This window comes from Erinaceus europaeus, chromosome 19, assembly GCF_950295315.1.
Source record: "Erinaceus europaeus chromosome 19, mEriEur2.1, whole genome shotgun sequence".
NCBI classification, from domain to species: Eukaryota; Metazoa; Chordata; class Mammalia; order Eulipotyphla; family Erinaceidae; genus Erinaceus; species Erinaceus europaeus.
The window spans coordinates 56,881,089-56,898,436 of NC_080180.1; the positions used below are offsets into that span (position 1 = coordinate 56,881,089).

At 44.4% G+C, this 17,348-nt stretch overlaps 1 protein-coding gene across 8 annotated transcripts in view; it reads right to left on the reverse strand.

The window, feature by feature from the left end:
* SMAD1 (SMAD family member 1) overlaps window positions 1-17,348 on the reverse strand; it is a 118,243-nt gene that overhangs the window by 84,540 nt on the left and 16,355 nt on the right. The window contains exon 1 of one of the 8 annotated variants that reach the window (XM_060179010.1): window positions 9,618-9,642. The exons of the other annotated variants lie outside the window; for them this stretch is intronic. The gene's annotated coding sequence lies outside the window, so the exon portion shown is untranslated. Of the gene's footprint in view, window positions 1-9,617; window positions 9,643-17,348 lie in introns of those variants that run through there. 8 annotated transcript variants of the gene reach the window in all.

A 17,348-nucleotide genomic window follows, 5' to 3' on the forward strand; every position in this document is an offset into this window, starting at 1 on the left:
GGAAGAAGGACGCAGAGGACACAGGGCAGGCCGGCCTCTCCCCACAGGTGCAGGCACCAAGCAAGGTCAGGCCAGAGGACGCCGCCGAAAGAAGGCAGCACCTACAAGGCCGGCAGAGAGGCCTCACCAGAAACCATGCCCCAGCCCCCCGCAGCTATGAGCAGTAAGCGCTACTCCATGAAGAGCCAAAGCAGCTTGCAGCAAATTCAGTCGTCCAAATAATCCTTTTTGCATGGGGTTAACACAAGCACTGCCATTTCCCGGAGGGACAAGCCCAGGGCAGGAGAGAGCACGGTGGGGCACGGTGTCGGGGTTCTGAGCTAAGAGCAACAGACAAGCCAGCCCAGTGCTGAGAAGACTGACTTCTCAATAGACAGGGCAGTGGTTTCCATTCAGACTCATTTACTGACTTTCAAATCAGATTCCAAAACACACCTCAATCAATAAAAACAAAACAACAACTGAAAGAAAGAGAAAGTGGTTGCATTTCTGGTCTGTGAATGCAGCGCCATTTTGGGACATGTACTGAGTATGTCAGCCTGTGCTGACAGGTTACAGGACATGTGAGGTCGGGGTTCATCCACTGTTTCAAGTTTACTTTTTATTCACATGAGAGGAATGAAGCAAAGAAATAGTGCGCTAGGTTCGTGTGGTATATTGTACCAGAGCAAAGGACTCTGGGGAAGGAGAGATGAAGAGAACTTTGGGGCCCTGTGGCATGATGATGTAAAAGCTGGGGGTTATAGTATTTGCAAAGAGCTTTCACAGGGAGATGAGAAAATGAACCCACGTGCCAACACTGCAGTGTAAAACATTAACCCCCCCAAAGAAAGAACATACCAGATTCTTTACTCACACTGCCTCATTGCAACCCTTCAGTTCCTCTGCACAAGTGGTGATTAAGATTACAAAGAACATTTCCCAGTGAAGAGACAGTAGCAGGTACAGAGTGGCTCCTTCCCCCAGATAACTACAAAAGCTGAACATAATATAAGCACACCAACAAAATGGGGTGTGGGAACAGGTATTTCAAGACATTAACTAAATGGCAGCCAGGGCCAGAGACAGAGCTCACAAGGTAAGGCGTGTGCCTAGCTGTGTGTGCGGTCCAGGTTCGAGTCCTGACATTGAATGGGGGAATGCTACGATACAGGTGCTATGGAATCTCGCCCTCTCTGTCTGTTCTCTCCATCTGAGTGTCTGGGAGCCATGAAATCACACATGTATGAGGCCACTTGACTACAACCAAGCAAACAACAAAGTACTCTTCTAGACCCAAGATGCTGGAGAGAAGGGCAAAGTCTGAAGGCGGACTAAACCATCTTCACTGTTCTTCTTCTCAACACATTTGCTTACAACTAAGTCCCCAGTAGCTGTGCTTCTGACACCAGCCAAGTATTGTTCCAGATTGGCAGTCAACACCCAGCCACCAAATCCTGAACTCTGAAGAATCCAGAGGAAGATAAGCACAAAGGAATCCACGTGTTTTGATGTGTCAGGGCTCAGAAAAGCTGCAAAAGCTGTACAAGATCTTTAAAAAGGTATTCTTGGGAGTCGGGCGGTAGCGCAGTGGGCTAAGCACAGGTGGCACAAAGTGCAAGGACCGGAGTAAGGATCTCAGTTTGAGCCCCCGGCTCCCCACCTGCAGGGGAGTCGCTTCATAGGCAGTGAAGCAGGTCTGCAGGTGTCTTTTTCTCCCCCTCTCTATCTTCCCCTCCTCTCTCCATTTCTCTCTGTCCTATCTAACAACAACAACAACAATAAAACAGCAATAAGAACTACAACAATAAAGAAACAAGGGCAATGAAAGGAAGTAAATATTTTTTTTTTTTAAAAAAGGACATTCTTATGGGGCTGGGCAGTAGTGCAGTGGGTTAAACGCACATGGCGCAAAGCACAAGGACTGGCGGAAGGATCCCAGCTCAAGCCCCCGGGCTCCCCACCTGCAGGGCAGTCACTTCACAGGTGGTGAAGCAGGTCTACAGGTGTCTTTCTCTCCCCCTCTCTATCTTCCACTCCTCTCTCCATTTCTGTCCTATCTAACAGCGACATCAATAACAACAACAATAACTACAACAACAATGAAGAACTACAAGGGCAACAAAAGGGAAAATAAATAATATATATATATATATATATATTTTTTTTTAGCCAAGGATTTTTAAACAGGGGGATGAGTTTGGATCAGACTCACTTGGGACTTGGGGGGGGGCTAGGTTGAGACACACCTGATTGAGCACATAGTTACAGTGTGCAAAGACCTGTGTTCAAGCCTCTAGTCCTCATCACGAGTGGTGAAGCAGTGCTGCAGTTGTCTCTCTGTCTCTCTCTACCACCTTCTTCCTCTCGATTTCTGGCTATTTCTATCCAATAAATAAATAAAAAGAATAAATAAATAAAAAGAATCACTCAGGACTAACTCAAACATCGATGAGGAGCGGAGATGAGGAATCACAAGTTCAGACATTTGCTGTTATCAGCTCAAACTGACATGCAGTCATCAAGTCTGTACTGAGAGGCTGCTACATGTGTGACACAGAGGCAAAGACCTTTCTCTCCTGGGGGCTGGGGAGGTGCTCAGGGACACAGCTCATAGCTTCCATGTATGAGGCCCACTAGAGCACCCACAGTCATTTCCTGTCACCTCGCAGGCAAAGAAAGTAAAATTTGAAATGTTGGATAAACTTGTCCAAAGTCACACGTGTGACTGGAACAGGCAGAGCCGGGCTATGAACCCATGACGTCTGGCTCCAGAGCCTCAATTGCTCAACCGCTTTCCCCAATTGCTAATGCACAGAAATACTGGAGGTTCAAAGTGATTGGGGATGAGACAAGCTGCCTAGGGTGTGGGGCACAGCTCACCCGAAGACAAGAGGAAGGTTTTCAGTCAGCAGCACCATGGTCAGATTTCTTGCAGCAACACAGCTAGGATGACGGATAGCCTCACTCAGCAAGATGTCGCCATACAGGGAACCTCAGAGCCTCAGGCATAGAAATATTTTGCCAGTCACAAGGTCAGAGGTGATCCCAGACTTGGGCACATGAATGTGGACATTGGAAGCCAATTTAACATGTAACCCAGCGGCCAGCAGTAGCTCCTGCGACTCTGTGAGCCCTACTATAACCTTGGCCAGACAGCTCTTGCTTTTTTCCTGCCCCTTTTGTATTTCCTGCTTTAGTTTATGTCAACTGCTAAGTGCCCTTATCAGTTTAAAGTGCAAAATAAAAACATGAGTCAGCAAACAGATTTCCTTCCCTCTTGTCCAAACACAAACATTTCACACTGAAAAAAAAAAAAAAGCAAAAGAATTCAGCTGGCAAAGAACCTCCCAGAAATCCTAAAAAATACCAAGATCTTTGTCTCACAATATCATCTAAATGTTTCACTCTATGACACTAAGTGAACTACAAAACCAAGAAAGCGGGTGTGAGAGAGAAGAAGGAGGAGGAGGAGGAAGAGGAGGAGGAGGAGATGGGGGAGGAGGAGGAAGGAAGGAAGGAAGGAAGGAAGGAAGGAAGGAAGGAAGGAAGGAAGGATCTGGCACGAAGATTTTCATTAACATTCTAACAGAGACCCCTCCAAAAAAAAACAGAATACCTGGAAAGTAGCTACACTCTAGAAATCCACTCGATGGAATATTATATAGCCCTTAAGATTATATGTATTAAAAACTATGTAGTAGCTTTGAAGAACTTTAAGAAGGGACTGGGGAGATAGCATAGTGATTATGCAAAATATTTTTATGCCTGAGACTCTGAGGTCCCAGGTTCAATCCCCAGCACCACCATCAACGAGAGCTGAGCAGTGCTCTGGTGTTTCTCTCTGTGTGTCTTCCTCTGTGGATCTCTTTTTCACAAATAAATATTAAGAAATAAATAGAGAAAATCTTTAAGCAGAACAGAAAATGGTCTAAACAACAGGAACACTGGCATAAATATACTGAAGTATTCATTATACTGGATGTGCTCGGAGGCTTAGTGATAGCTCTCTCTTTCTCTCCTACTTGACACTCCACACATTCTTTAATGAGACACTGTAATTTTCTAATTTCAAAGTCTCTATATGCAAATATCTGCTAACTACGTAAAACAAAAATCACTTCACAAGGTCAAACCACACAGATTCTAGTTAATTCTACTGGCTGTTGAAAAAGTCGTGACATATTTTTTTCCTGTTTTTCTAATCAAAACCTTTCATGACTTTCCCGAAAGCCTAACAGTTGTAAGTCCAGTTGTACTTATGGGTTCTGAGTGCAAAAGTAATAAAATGCAGCTTAAGCCAGGGTTCTAGAATTTAGAACATCTCCCAATGGAGTCTCACCCCGAGGAAGGCATTCTGCTAACACAGAAAGAAGCCAAATGAAAAGATGAGTATTGGAATAGCTCTTCAATACTGGCACAATTACTGTTTTTTTTTTTGTTTGTTTGTTTTTTTCAGAAAATGTGTATACTTTTAGCTGCTGGGCAACTCTATTTCTACTTCAAGGAAACCTAATTAGCCAATTGCACAACAATGGACATTTTCTTCATCTTGTAAAGAAACATGTAATTACCTAACTGTGTGAATGTCAACAAAATCCGTTCTCTACCACTCACTACTTTCACATCCCAGGTTCCCACAGAAAGTTAAAAACCAAATAACTGTTCTAATTTGGTTCTGAAGACAGGAAAAAGAGAGAGAGAGAGGAAGAAGGAGGAGGAGGAGGAAGGAGGAGGAGGAGGAGAAAGAAGAGGTAGCAGGTGGCATAATCCCACAAAGTACCTTTAACAGGATGGGGTGTGGGGGCAGGGAGAAGAGACAAGCAATAGCCCAGCAGCCTCCATAGCATCAGACTGGCGGCTTGACAATTCTCAAATGGCGCTGGAATGCAGTGAAGTAGACAAAACAAACGACCCCATTAAATATGGAGGGGCTAATTGAATTATTCAATAAGGTAAGCATCAAAAAAGTGACTAGCAGAAAAAATATCAAAGACTCCTAGTACCTGGGGAAAAAAAAAAGGAACTGGCTGAAGATAAATGGTCTATGGTCAGCGAAGTAAGCAACCTCACTTCTTGTTCTTTGGCTCATTACTCTGTCTTAACTCTCACAGCAAAACATCATGGCATGAAGATCAAAAGAAGCAAAGAACTAAAAGCACAGGGTATTGATTAACTTCCCTTGGAAACTGTTTAACAGTTGGATGAGGCATTTAAGGAAGAAAGAAAGAAAGAAAGAGAGAGAGAAAAAAGGCCACTTTACAGAAATTATCCTTCTTTAAAAAGGTTTGATCCACTGTTGTTTTTAAAGGTATTTCCAAGTAATTAAGCAAACTATGTTGTGTCTATTTCCTGGCTTTTATCACAAGCTTTCTTCTTAAACAGATCTTGTGAATAAGCAGAAAAAGGTGAGACTTGAATTCTAAGCAAGGCCTGCAATGAGGCTTCAAGGCAATCTACTCAAACTGTGTGGTTTTTGTAATTCAGTATTTTTGTCACGCTGAACACTCCACTGTACACCCTGGAGGGCTAGCAGACCTCCAAGATATGTGTACAGTGATTGCTGGCAATATTAACTAGCACTGTGGAAAATTAACATCTCATCAGTCCTAACACCTAACTATAGATATGATTCCAGGTCTGATAAGAATTCCTCCCTCCTCTGAGGCTAAATTAAAAACATGGAAAAAAAAAAGTTCACAAAGTGAACGTGCCTGAGTATTTGTAATGTAGCTTTTCATTACTCTAAAATGCATCTTTACATTAAAAAAAAAATCTGTTGGATTTCAATTAAACACCTAAGCCAACTGTTTACTCTGATCCCACACAGAATTGCCAGGATTCTCAAGAATAAAACAGAGGTACTCAACTCCTGACATCCATTGAAGTCAGAGAACTAGACACTACAAGATAGTGTCAAAGAGGTGGCAGATGTGAGATACTCCAAAGATTTAATGTCAGTAAATATTTTAAAACAAAAAGAACAATTCATATTAAGCTAAGAACTGCAATGAGCTCTTCTGCTAAAAGTAACATGGAAAATTCATATAATAGGAGGGGGAAAAAAATCATGCCCATGATCATTAAGCCTAAATAAAGTTACACTATAGAACTAACCAGAAGTCCTAATGAACCAATCACATCTGATACAGCTAAAAGACATATCACCTAAAGTAGGATTTTAGGTGACCCACACACTGGCTTCGCAAGAGGACAGGAGAAATAGCACACACATTCAGACGTCTGATGGAGAAAAACTGACGGCTTGAAAAATGGTGGTGAAAAAAGCGGAGTCAGAACTCTGAAATTGAGTCTTCGCAGGTCCTGGAATAATGTTGCTTTGTAAGAAAGGAAGGAAGGAAGGAAGGAAGGAAGGAAGGAAGGAAGGAAGGAAGGAAGGAAGGAAGGAAGGAAGGGAGGGAGGGAGGGAGGGAAGGATGGAGGAAGGAAGGAAAGAGGGAGAGAGGGAGGAAGGATGTGGGAGGGGGGAGGATGGGGTGAAAGAAAGATAGGAGAGAGAGAGAGAAGTTCCAGCTAGCAGTTAATGAGTCACTGCTGGGAGGAGTTGGTTTTGTTATCATCGCTGAACAGAAAATTATAGATTCCAAGAACCTATGAACCATTAAACAAGGACTTACTGTACAACCATAAGTGGTACCAATTCTGAGCAGCTCCTAGAAGGGTATGAAAGAGCACTTACCGCACAGTTCCTGAAAGAGCTGCAGCTTGACTATGCAGTAGGATGTGGAAGAGATAAATACAATCGGCGGGGTGGGGGGATGGGAAGAGTTATCCTCAAGCCACTGAAATCTCAGAAAATACCCCAAAGTAACAGCACTCTACATTTGGTCTCAACAAATAACCTGCTCAAAAGCTTCTCCCCGCAAGGAGAAGCTGTCTTGGTTCTGAGATGCTTGTATGAGGAAATGAGTCAAAGATCATTTGCTTTTTCGCTTTCCCGATGTTAAGCAAGCTGCTGGCTCTCCACTTTCAACATTTCTCGATTTCAAATCAGCCAAAGCTCACCACTAGTCAAAATAGAAGAAGATCCCAAGGAAGAAAAGTAAGAATGGCTAAAGCTTCTTCCACAGGCTCAAAGGCATTAAAAACAAAACAAACAAACAAAAACTGAAAGAAAAAAAAAACACTTCATTGCTAGGAAGGTGAGCTACAAGGAGAGACTGTTTGCCAAAAAAAAAAAAAAAAAAAGTATATTCCAACAAAATTCCTACATGGGAAAGCAGTATGAAGTGTGGCGATCATAAACTAATTTTTGCTGTCTTAGATCAAAGCAGCAGCGAAATTCTGTAATCACCAATACCCAGAAGTCAGATTTCAAACCTCACCAAGTCTCTTGACTATTAAACTTTGTTTTGGCTACTTTCAAACATCTCCCAATTTTTCTAAACATGTGATCAATAACACAGAACTAGTCTGTCATTTTGTTATTAATATTATTAGGCTTCTTTCTTTCTCTTTTTCTTTGGCAGAGATTAATTTTCCCCATCTGGAAAGGTGAGGGGAGAGCTGTTAAGGTGGGAAAGAGATTAGGATCTGCAAAGCCCTTTTTTTTTTTTTTAAATAATAGGAATCTTTTTTGTAGGAATCAAAAAAGAAAAAGGACTAAGGGCTGGCTCTGAATTCCAGCCTGCCTTAGCACTTGTGAGTTGCTTGCAAACTGGGCTGTTTCAGCCCCATTGATTTCCAAAGCACCATCTCCTAGCTAGATGTAGGGCACCTCAGATCATCATGACTTGAGCCTCTAGGGACAGAACTGCAAGTTAAAAGTGTAGGCGTGAGGTAAAAAAAAAAAAAAAATTAAAAAAAAAGTGTAGGCGTAACTAACTAGGTTTGCTATGGAATATATCTCCTCATTGTGTTAGAAAAAATGGTCAGGATGAACTTTCTGCATCTGCCCTGCATGCAGGAGCCCCCCACCTCCAATCATCTTAAGTTGCTTATATTGTTGGGCTTTGCTTTAGTTCTACATGGGATTCCCCATAGACTAGGAAGTGTCAGCTCTGGTTTCCACTGGATGGTTACTTTTTTTAGTTAAAAGACTGAAGGCACTTGAAGGTTTTCTTCCTCATCTCCACTTCAATAACAAACTGCAGTGCACGGCTCCATCACCTCTTGCCACTTCCTCTAAAAGGTGCACATTCCTCCTTCCCAGGAAACTTCTGGTGATGGTGGACAGCTGTGCCTCTGAGCTGTGCCTCTGGACTTTCAAGAAGTCCAGGTCCTTCCTAATGGCCTTACTCTGGTAACTTCCATCTGTATTCATCTCAACTCAAAAACCACATCTAACCACTCGGCCTGCCGAGCATCTCCTCCTCAAACACAGGAGAAAAGCATTTCAACAGTCTATTTTCTTGACTACAGAATGAGAATGAAGTCAATGGTAACTGTCTCTGAGAACAACCATTCCCTCTTAGTCATGGTGATCACAGAAGAGCAACTTCACAGATGGCAAAGAATGTTCAACGTGGTAGCTGCCCCTAAGTGGCCAGCTATGGGTGACGTGTCATTAGCCAATGAATGAAATTATTTTAATTAAGCTATTACCTTATGCGAGCATTATATTGGTTGTTTTGACAAACATTATCTGACTGACTCCTGTCAGCGATCCTTCCAAGATACATATCATTATCTCAATTTTACTAATAGACTCGGGGCTCGGAGGATCAGCAACTTTTTCAAGACAAGGACTAGGGATTAGTATATCCACATTTCATACCAGAGTGGGTAAGAAAAGTCTACGGATCCTGAAAAAAAGTCCATAAGCTTATGTGAAATGCACACATGCGCATACACACACACACACACACACACACACACACACACACACACTACACTCCCCTCAAATACCAAATTTACATAATAGACAAGAGGAGAGGAAAGTTGTTCTTTTTCTTTTCTTTCTTTTTTTTTGCCTGGATAAGTAATTTTATTTATTTTATTCTTTCTTTTTTTAATGTGAGGGCCTGCTGTACTTCATTGGGCGACGATGACGTATTTCTTCTCCATTGCTCTCACAGGTGCTGTTTATGGCCACAGTCGCACATCTGCAGGGCTGAGAGGACAGAAAGCAGGACACTCTGAACCCTTCTCCCTATATTTAGACCCATGGGCTCGGTTCCTAATTGAATCGTTTAATCAGGCCCCTCGAGAAGGGAAGCACATCCATATCCATCACAGGCATCAAAGGAAACATCTTTGCAAGTTATATCCTTCCACAAACCAGCATATGGTCTCACGCCATTCTCCCAATTGTTGAACTCCTCCTCTGGGAAGACCATGGAATTTTATTTCTTTTTATCACTTGAAAAAATCACTTCCCTCCTAATTCAGTAAAACTGGGTGGAGGCCACTTCCTCCACAGGTGAGAGAAATAAAACTTGTTGATCTATCAGTTAGGAATTTTCACGTTGGTGTGTGTGTGTGTGTGTGTGTGTGTCAAAATGGAAAACAAAAGGCGGAGAGCAGGAATAGAGAACCAAGACCCATTCTCCCAGCTTTCAGATAAAATCCCTGGTCTACCAACATTTGGGCCCTTTAGAGCGATTTCTAAATGAGAAAACAAGCGTCCGCTCCTTGGCAGGAAGAGAGGCGGGTCTGCAAGGTAGCTTGGCTCTCACCTCCTAGTAGCTGGTCTTTGAAACCAAACACTTGTCTCTGGGCCACAATTTGCTTTTCCACAGAATTTTGAATCCACCACCTCCCCTGCTGGGCCGCTGTGAGGCTCACATGTGACTGTGCACAGCTGATCTGAACCTAAGAACAGACTGAAAAACATACCGCATTTTATTAACAGCAATGTCACCGAAGAAAAAAGAAGGAAAATGAGAGAAAAAAAGAAACTTAATTTTAATAGTGGGTAAGGATCCCACCCCACCCCAATAAAGTGTATGTTTTAGTTTTCATCTGTTTAATAAGTTGAAACGAAGCCCTACTAAGTGCCAGGCCCTTGCTAAAGCACTGGGGACACAGCACTGAGCAGAATGCTGCTTGCTTGGCTTGTTAAAGCTATGCCTTCAGGAGACCAGCATTCTAGAGGCGAGAGAACCTGCAGAGGTAAGAATCCCAGCCACCTGGCCACCTCGGAGGGAGGGCACTGGCAGGAGAGGGGAAGAGCCTGGGCAAAGGCCAGGGGGCAAGAAGGAGCCTGAGATGTCCCCAGACAGCAAGGAGCCTCAAGTAGTAGGGCAAGCAGGGAAGAAAGAACAGAGGGAGGTGAAGGGGCCCACAGGACTTTGAAGCTTTCCCTCTAGATGGGAGAGGAGAGACACTGGGAAGCGTTAAATGGGGAGAGCCCCAGCGGCCTTCGTTGAACAGGTTTACTCTGGTATCTAGGTTTACTGTGGCTGGTTGGGTTGAGAACAAAGACTGAAAGTAGAGAGGGGTTAATCAGGAAGTAAAAGGTGGTTAACTGGTTAACCGGAAGTAGGAAGTGGAAGAGTAAGTAGAAAATAACAGCAGTAGTAAGCGTAACAGAGAGCAGGAGGGAGAGTAGCTGGGAAGAGATGTCTACAGCTCCAAGCGGCGTGGCAGAAGGGCCAGCCTCTACATCTGTGCGGAAGGTCTGGCCAGAATACATCCACTTCGCTGCCTAAGAAAGTAGCCATCAAGCTGGAAGAAACAGGTTTCATATTTATTGAAAGAAGCACAATTCCTAGATATGGGGCTGGGTAGTGGGCATGCCTGCTTGAATGCACACACTGCAGTGCTCACAGACCTGGGTTCAAGCCAGCAGGGGGAAGCTTCATGAGCAGTCAACAGTGCTGCAGGTGTCTCTCTGCAACTCCCCCTTCCCTCTCAATGTCTCTGTTTCTATCCAAAGTAAATACATATATATTCTTCCTTCCTTCCCTTTCTTTCTCCCGCCCTCCCTCCTTTCTTTCCTTTCTTTTTCTTCTTTTTGTTTTAATCCCATGATGCAGGACTAAGATGGAATCACAGGTCATGGCAGAAGCAGCCTACAGCTAGGACAGTAGTAACTGAGAGACTAAGAAGGAGGGTATCAGCAGGGTGAGTTCCTTGCCATGCGCACTGCTCTGGTTCAAGCCCTGGTACTTTCCTAGAGGAAGCTTTGAGCTGTGGTCCGTTTCTCCCACTTCTTCCTTCCTTCCTTCCTTCCCTTCCTCCCTCCCTCCCTTTCTTGGAGATAGAATGAAAAAGTCAGCCTGGAAATGGCAAAACCATGTACAGGCCAAGTTGTGGTATTGCAAGAAGAAAATAAGTCTAGAAGGTAAAATTATGTTGAAACAGGGGTGCATGAAGGGGAGTGGCACTGGGGCCAGGCGGTGTCACACCTGGTTAAGTGTACACAGTACTAAGCACAAGGATCCACTCAAGGATCTGGGTTCAAGCCCCTGGCTCCCCACCAGTGGTGGTGGTGGGGGGGGGAATGCTTCACAAATGATGAAGCAAGCCTGCAGGTGTCTGTCTGTCTGTCTGTCTATCTATCTATCTCCCCCTACTCTCTCAATTTCTCTCTGTCCTATCCAATAAAATGGAAAAAAAAAAAGGGGGGGCTACTGGGAGCAGTGGATTTACAGTGCCGCGCCGGCACCAAGCCCCAGCAACAACCCGAGAGTCAAAAAAGGGGGGTGGGAGTGGGGCTGCAAATCACCAGTAAGGGAGAGACGGCAAGTAGGAGTAATCCAACATGCCTTCCAGGGCTGGGTATGTCCAAGGGGTGCGAGGGAGTGAGTGGGGGAGTTTGCAGAGGGCCTCTAAGCTCTTTGGGGAGGCAACAGTCACAACCTGGCGGATAAGCCAGCCCAGATCTGGTGCAAGGATCTTCATGTCTCAAATAGCTCACGTGGCTCGCAGTAAGGGTCTGATTTCATAAATCACGAAACATCCGGCAGCCCTGGAGCTGCTGGGCGAGGGCAGGTGTTCATGTACATCATGAAAAGAAACTCCTACCCACGTGCACTGGATGGTCCTGTTGTCAACATGCGAATACAAACAGAATCTCAACATGTACAATACAGGTGCAACTTTCTGAATTTCTCATGTTTATAAATTATCTTTTAAACTTTATTTTATTTGCTAGGACAGAAATTTAGAGGGAAGAGGAAAATAGGGAGCAAGAGAGAGACAGAGAGACATCTGCAGATCTGCTTCACTGCTTGTGAAGCTTTCCCTCCTGCAAGTGGGGACCAGGGGCTTGAACCCAGGTCTTTGTGCACTGTAATGGATGTACTTTATCAGGTGCTCCACCACCTAGCCTCAAGGTGCAACTTTCAAGGCCTGAGAAGAAAGAAACGAAATTGAACCAGTGGCTACTTTCAGGAGTGAGGCAGTAAACAAGGTGCTGCTTTCGATTAAAAAATGCCAGGCAGAAGTGGGAAAAGCTGCCAGAACTTATTCTGGATAGCTCGATACGACAGCAGGGGGTCACAAGTACACCTTTTCTATAAAGAAAATAAATTACTGAAAGTGTTTTTTAAAGAACAGATGGCCACAGAGCTGGGATTTCCAGAGAAACATATTCCTGTATCGGGTTTGGAATATGTGACCTAATTCTGGCTGGACAGGACATGGGTGGTGGCAATGTCCTTTTGTAATGAGCAGATGATCAAAATGCCATTTTTTTCTAATATATATATTACAAAATTACATGTTGACAGGGGTTTGAGTCCACGCCATTTCCACCACCAGAGTTCTGAATCTTCACTCTCCCCACTGCCATCCACCACAGTCCCCCTAAAGTTGTAGACGTGGGCCAACCATCTTCTCTACAAGTCTCTGTCCACATGTATACATAGTTGCCCCTTCTTTTTCTGATTCACTCCTCTCTTCCCCTCTAAGCCACTCACAACATTGTAGCTCCTTCTGTATATCCCTCTCCTTTTCCTTCTCTTTTACAAAAAAAAAAAAAAAAAAAAAGCATAAAGCATATGGTAACAAAAATGAAGCTTTCTTTCCACTCTAGTCTCCTTCCCACTAACAATAAAAATATCTTTCAATTTCCTTCCATCCATGAATGTCCTCTCGTCTCCCCTCTCCCCCAAGTCCTTCCTCCCTCCACCCCCAAGATTGTTTTGGAATACTCGGGTATCTTCAAGAGCAATTTGGTCCTGTCTCTTTCCCAGTATATGAAAGTGTCATTTGGAAAGATAAATTAACGTCTGGAAAAAAAAATCATAGTTTACACAACCACTGGAACGGAGACAGAGATAGGCCTGATTCCATGTTCCCCAACATGACAATCTGCGGCGGCCTGCTCTCAATCTGCCTGGAGCTGGACTGGTCTTACAGACACCCGTGAGGCTGCCTGCCTTAGAGGAGAGACTAAACACAGCTCAGAGTCCTCCTCCAGCCGAGAGGCGAAGCAGGCAATGGCGAAGCTTCTCATGGGCCAGGCTTTCATCGTAAGCACATATCACTCCAGCATCCAGTGAGACCTGCGCCATGTGGATAAACCTTCATAGTTACTGCTTACTCAGTCCAGTCCTGGTCATTCACTTGCCCACAGCAACTTTCTCACCAGTCGGAACGGAAAACCCTAGTAAAGTGCTCTTAGTACCCAGGTCCCCTCCTCCTCTGCATGCTCAACTACTCCAGCAAGCTTCCATATCTACCTTTCAATATCAACACAACACTTTTTCCAGGAATGTACTTGCACTGTAGAAATGGAGTACTGGAAAAAAAAATAATAATAGTGGGGCAGGCGATGGTGGACCTAGTTAAGCGTTCACAGTACAAATGTGCAAGGACCCAGGTTTAAGCCCCTGGTCCTCACCTGCAAGCTGGGGGCTGGGGAGTGGGGCTTCACGAGTGGTAAAGCAGGGCCGCAGGTATCTCTCTCTCTTCCTTACTACCTCCCTCTGCCTTCTATTGCTTTCTGCCTCTATCCAGTAATAAAAAATATTTTTTGGAATAAGAAAGAAAATGATAGTTTCTGACACCAATAAGTTCACAGCTAAAAAAAAATATGTGTGAGTGGTGGGGTGGGGGTGGTGATGGACAGGAACAGGAGAACCATATTAGGCACCTCAGTGCAAACAGAAGAGATTCACTTAGTGAGCGAGGAAGAGCCTAGAGCGTCATTCTGGCATATGGGGTGCCAGTGATTGAACTTGGGTCCTCATGCATGCAAGGTCTAGGCTCTACCACGGGGCCACTTTCCTGGCTATACACATATCTCCTCTTCTTGTCCTTCACGTTCTTGAGCTTCACACTTTGTTTTATTCATTATAGAGGTCTGTGACAGCACTGCCCTGAGCAAGTCTGTCTATACCCACCTACCATGTCTCTCTCTCTGTCTCTCTCTCTGTCTCTCTCTCTGTCTCTCTCTTCTGCCTCCAGGGTTATCACTGGGGCTCAGTACCTGCATTACAAATCCACTACTCCTAGAGGCCTTTTTTTTTTCCCCCTCCATTTTTTGGATAGGACAAAGAAAAATTGAGAGAGGAGGGAAACATAGAGAGGGGGAGAGAAAGACACCTGCAGCCCTGCTTCACTGCTTGTGAAGTGACACCCCTGCAGGTGGAAAGCTGGGGGCTAAAACCAGGATCCTTGCATGGATCCTTGCTCTTCATACTACGTGCACTTAACCGGTGTGTCACCACCCAGTCCCCCTGCTCTGCTTCTCTGTGTCACACTTCACTGAAGTATGTGCACTGATTTCCAAGACCAAATGCTAGCGCACACTTAACAGGCTGCCATGTGTTATAAGCAGAACTTCGATTGGGTTGTCAGAAAAGTCACAACATACCTTTTGCACAGAAAAAAATACACCATGACCTCAGACAACCCAGTATATGCACTGGAGACCAAAGCTCCCTATGGAAGCCTTTCTGAGAAACTTGCTTCATTGCAGAGGCCTGAAACAGATCCTTCAAGATCTCCAGGTTGTGATCACCTATGGGTGCCGGGAGTGAGTCACATGGTACCTTCTGGGTGCATATATCTAAGGAGGGGCACAGGTGCCAGGCAGGTCACCAACCATCTATGCCATGTCCTTTGCCACATCTGCCTCTCCCATGCGCCCTGGGCTTTGGGGCACCGACCAGATCCAAATGAGTGCATGTGAATATCAATCAGCCATATTGTCAGCATTGGGATGGGCAGCCCGAAGCAGCATTAGTACAGCTCGGCCACTGCTTTCAGGATGGATTAGACTTCAGCAAAGAACACTTCCAACTCCTCCTCACATTTCTCTGCACCATCATAAGGCAACTGCATACCCTGAGAACAGAGTAAATTCTCAACAAGTGTCCGCTCAAGACCCACATACTGCTGTGCACACCTGTAGGCAGAGGCCTGTTAGAAAGAAGTAGTTTTACGGTATTTTAAAAATGAATAAAGACTTTCCTGTAGAAACGCAGATCACAGAGAAGAAAGGGCCATCAGAGATTGAAGCAGTCTGCTTTGGACCTTTTCACACTCATCCCCAGCACCACCAGTTGGGGGGGTGTGAGGGGAGCCAGTTGTGGAGGTGAGAACATCAGGAAAGAGTGCATCTGGAGTCTCTGTTAATCCCCAACACAGCTCAAGTGTCCAGAAAAGACCAGAAGCCATCCTCATATTGTCTTTGTCGCCACCACCACCTTGCACAGTTCTGAGCACTTAATTCCTCAGAGCGTCTCCTCTGAAGGGCTCTTTCAAAGATGACAAGACTGAAGAGTAGAAAGCTTACGGCATCCCTTCCCCCCGCCTGTTCTCCCAAACCTCCTCCTCCAGATGTGCAAAGCACAAGCCCTAGTGAGCAAAGATCTAGGTATAACACCTCCAAACCCTTCCCTTCCTGACTGATTACTGTTCCCATTGATGACTTTCCATCTCAGTAACTTCTTCCCATTTTCCTGAAATGTGAGGAAAACCAAGAGCTTCACCAGGGTGGCAGTAACAGGATTAAACTCACTGCCATCTACAAGTCTGGAGTAAAGACCAGTCACAAGTGACAAGGAGACATGAAGAAGCTGACAGCGTCACTTCCCCCCAGACGGCGTATGCTCAGCTATCTTTTGCTATGGTCAGTCTGAGAAGCATTAAAATTAAATGTCTGTTTACCCAAAGGACACTCACACACTAATACAAAGGGACATATGCACTCCTATGTTCACAGCTGCATTATCCACAGGAGGCAGAGTGGAAGCAGCCTGATGCCCATTAACAGATGACTGGATAAATAAGTTATAGATTGAGCACCCAACCACCACTTGCATGGAATATGGCTCTTTAACCAGAAAAGATGTTATTGTGTCCTTCGGGACAAAGTGGATGGAACTGGAGGTGGTTACGTTTAGTAAAATAAGAGAGGAAAGGCAGCTACCGGATGGCTTCACTCGCGCAGAGCCTAGAGAGCGGATGGCACACATGAACTCACAAAAACAAAAACCACAGAAGCAAGCAAACTTTCTGAGACCTGTGAGAACTCTGATGGTTCTATCAGGGAGGTTGGGAGGGCAGGAATACAGAAGCTGGGTGGTGGATGTGGTAACGAACTATACATTGTGACCTTAAAATACTGTAACTCACCATCAACCACAAACTTAAAAAAATGGAAAAAAAAATATTACCAGAGATAATACAAGAACAGTTGAACAGTTTGAACCAAACGAGATGGTAAAATCTGGGCTACTGTTAAAAAAAAATTAAATGCCTTTTGAGTAACTGATTTTCTTAATATTCCCAAAGATTATTCTTTTATAAAGATTTTTTTTTAAGTGAAAGAGAAACAGAGAGAAAAAGACCAGTACATTGCTCGGCTTTGCTTATGGTGGTGCCAGGGACTGAATCTGGGAGCTCTGGGGCCTCAGGCATGCAAGTCCAGTGTCACTGGTTATTCTTAAGGTGCTTTACTACAGATATAAATAGGTGGGACAGCAGCCAGGTGGTGACACATCCAGTTAAGTACGCACATCACCATGCGCAAGGACCAGGGTTTGAGCCCCCAGTCCCCACCTGCAAGGGACGCTTCACGAACAGTGAAGCAGGTCAGCGAGTGTCTGTCTCTAACTCCCACTGCCTTCTTAATTTCTCTCTGTCCTATTCAAGAAAATAGAAAGGGAAAAGAAAAAGGGGGGGATCCACCAGGAGTGGTGGATTCGTAGTGCTAACACAAAGCCCCAGCAATAACCTTTGTTGTCAATTAAAATAAATAAATGGAACACGAATCATAGCCTCATGTTTTTTTTTTTTTTTTTTCTCGAGGTAATAACTCTTTTGTTCAAGCAGATGCAGAGGTGGGGAAAATTTTTTGTTAAGTTTTTATTTATTTATTTATTTTCCTTTTTGTTGCCCTTGTTGTTTAACATTGTTGTGGTTATTAATGTCATCGTCGTTGGATAGGACAGAGAGAAATGGAGAGAGGAGGGGAAGACAGAGAGGAGGAGAGAAAGACAAGACACCGG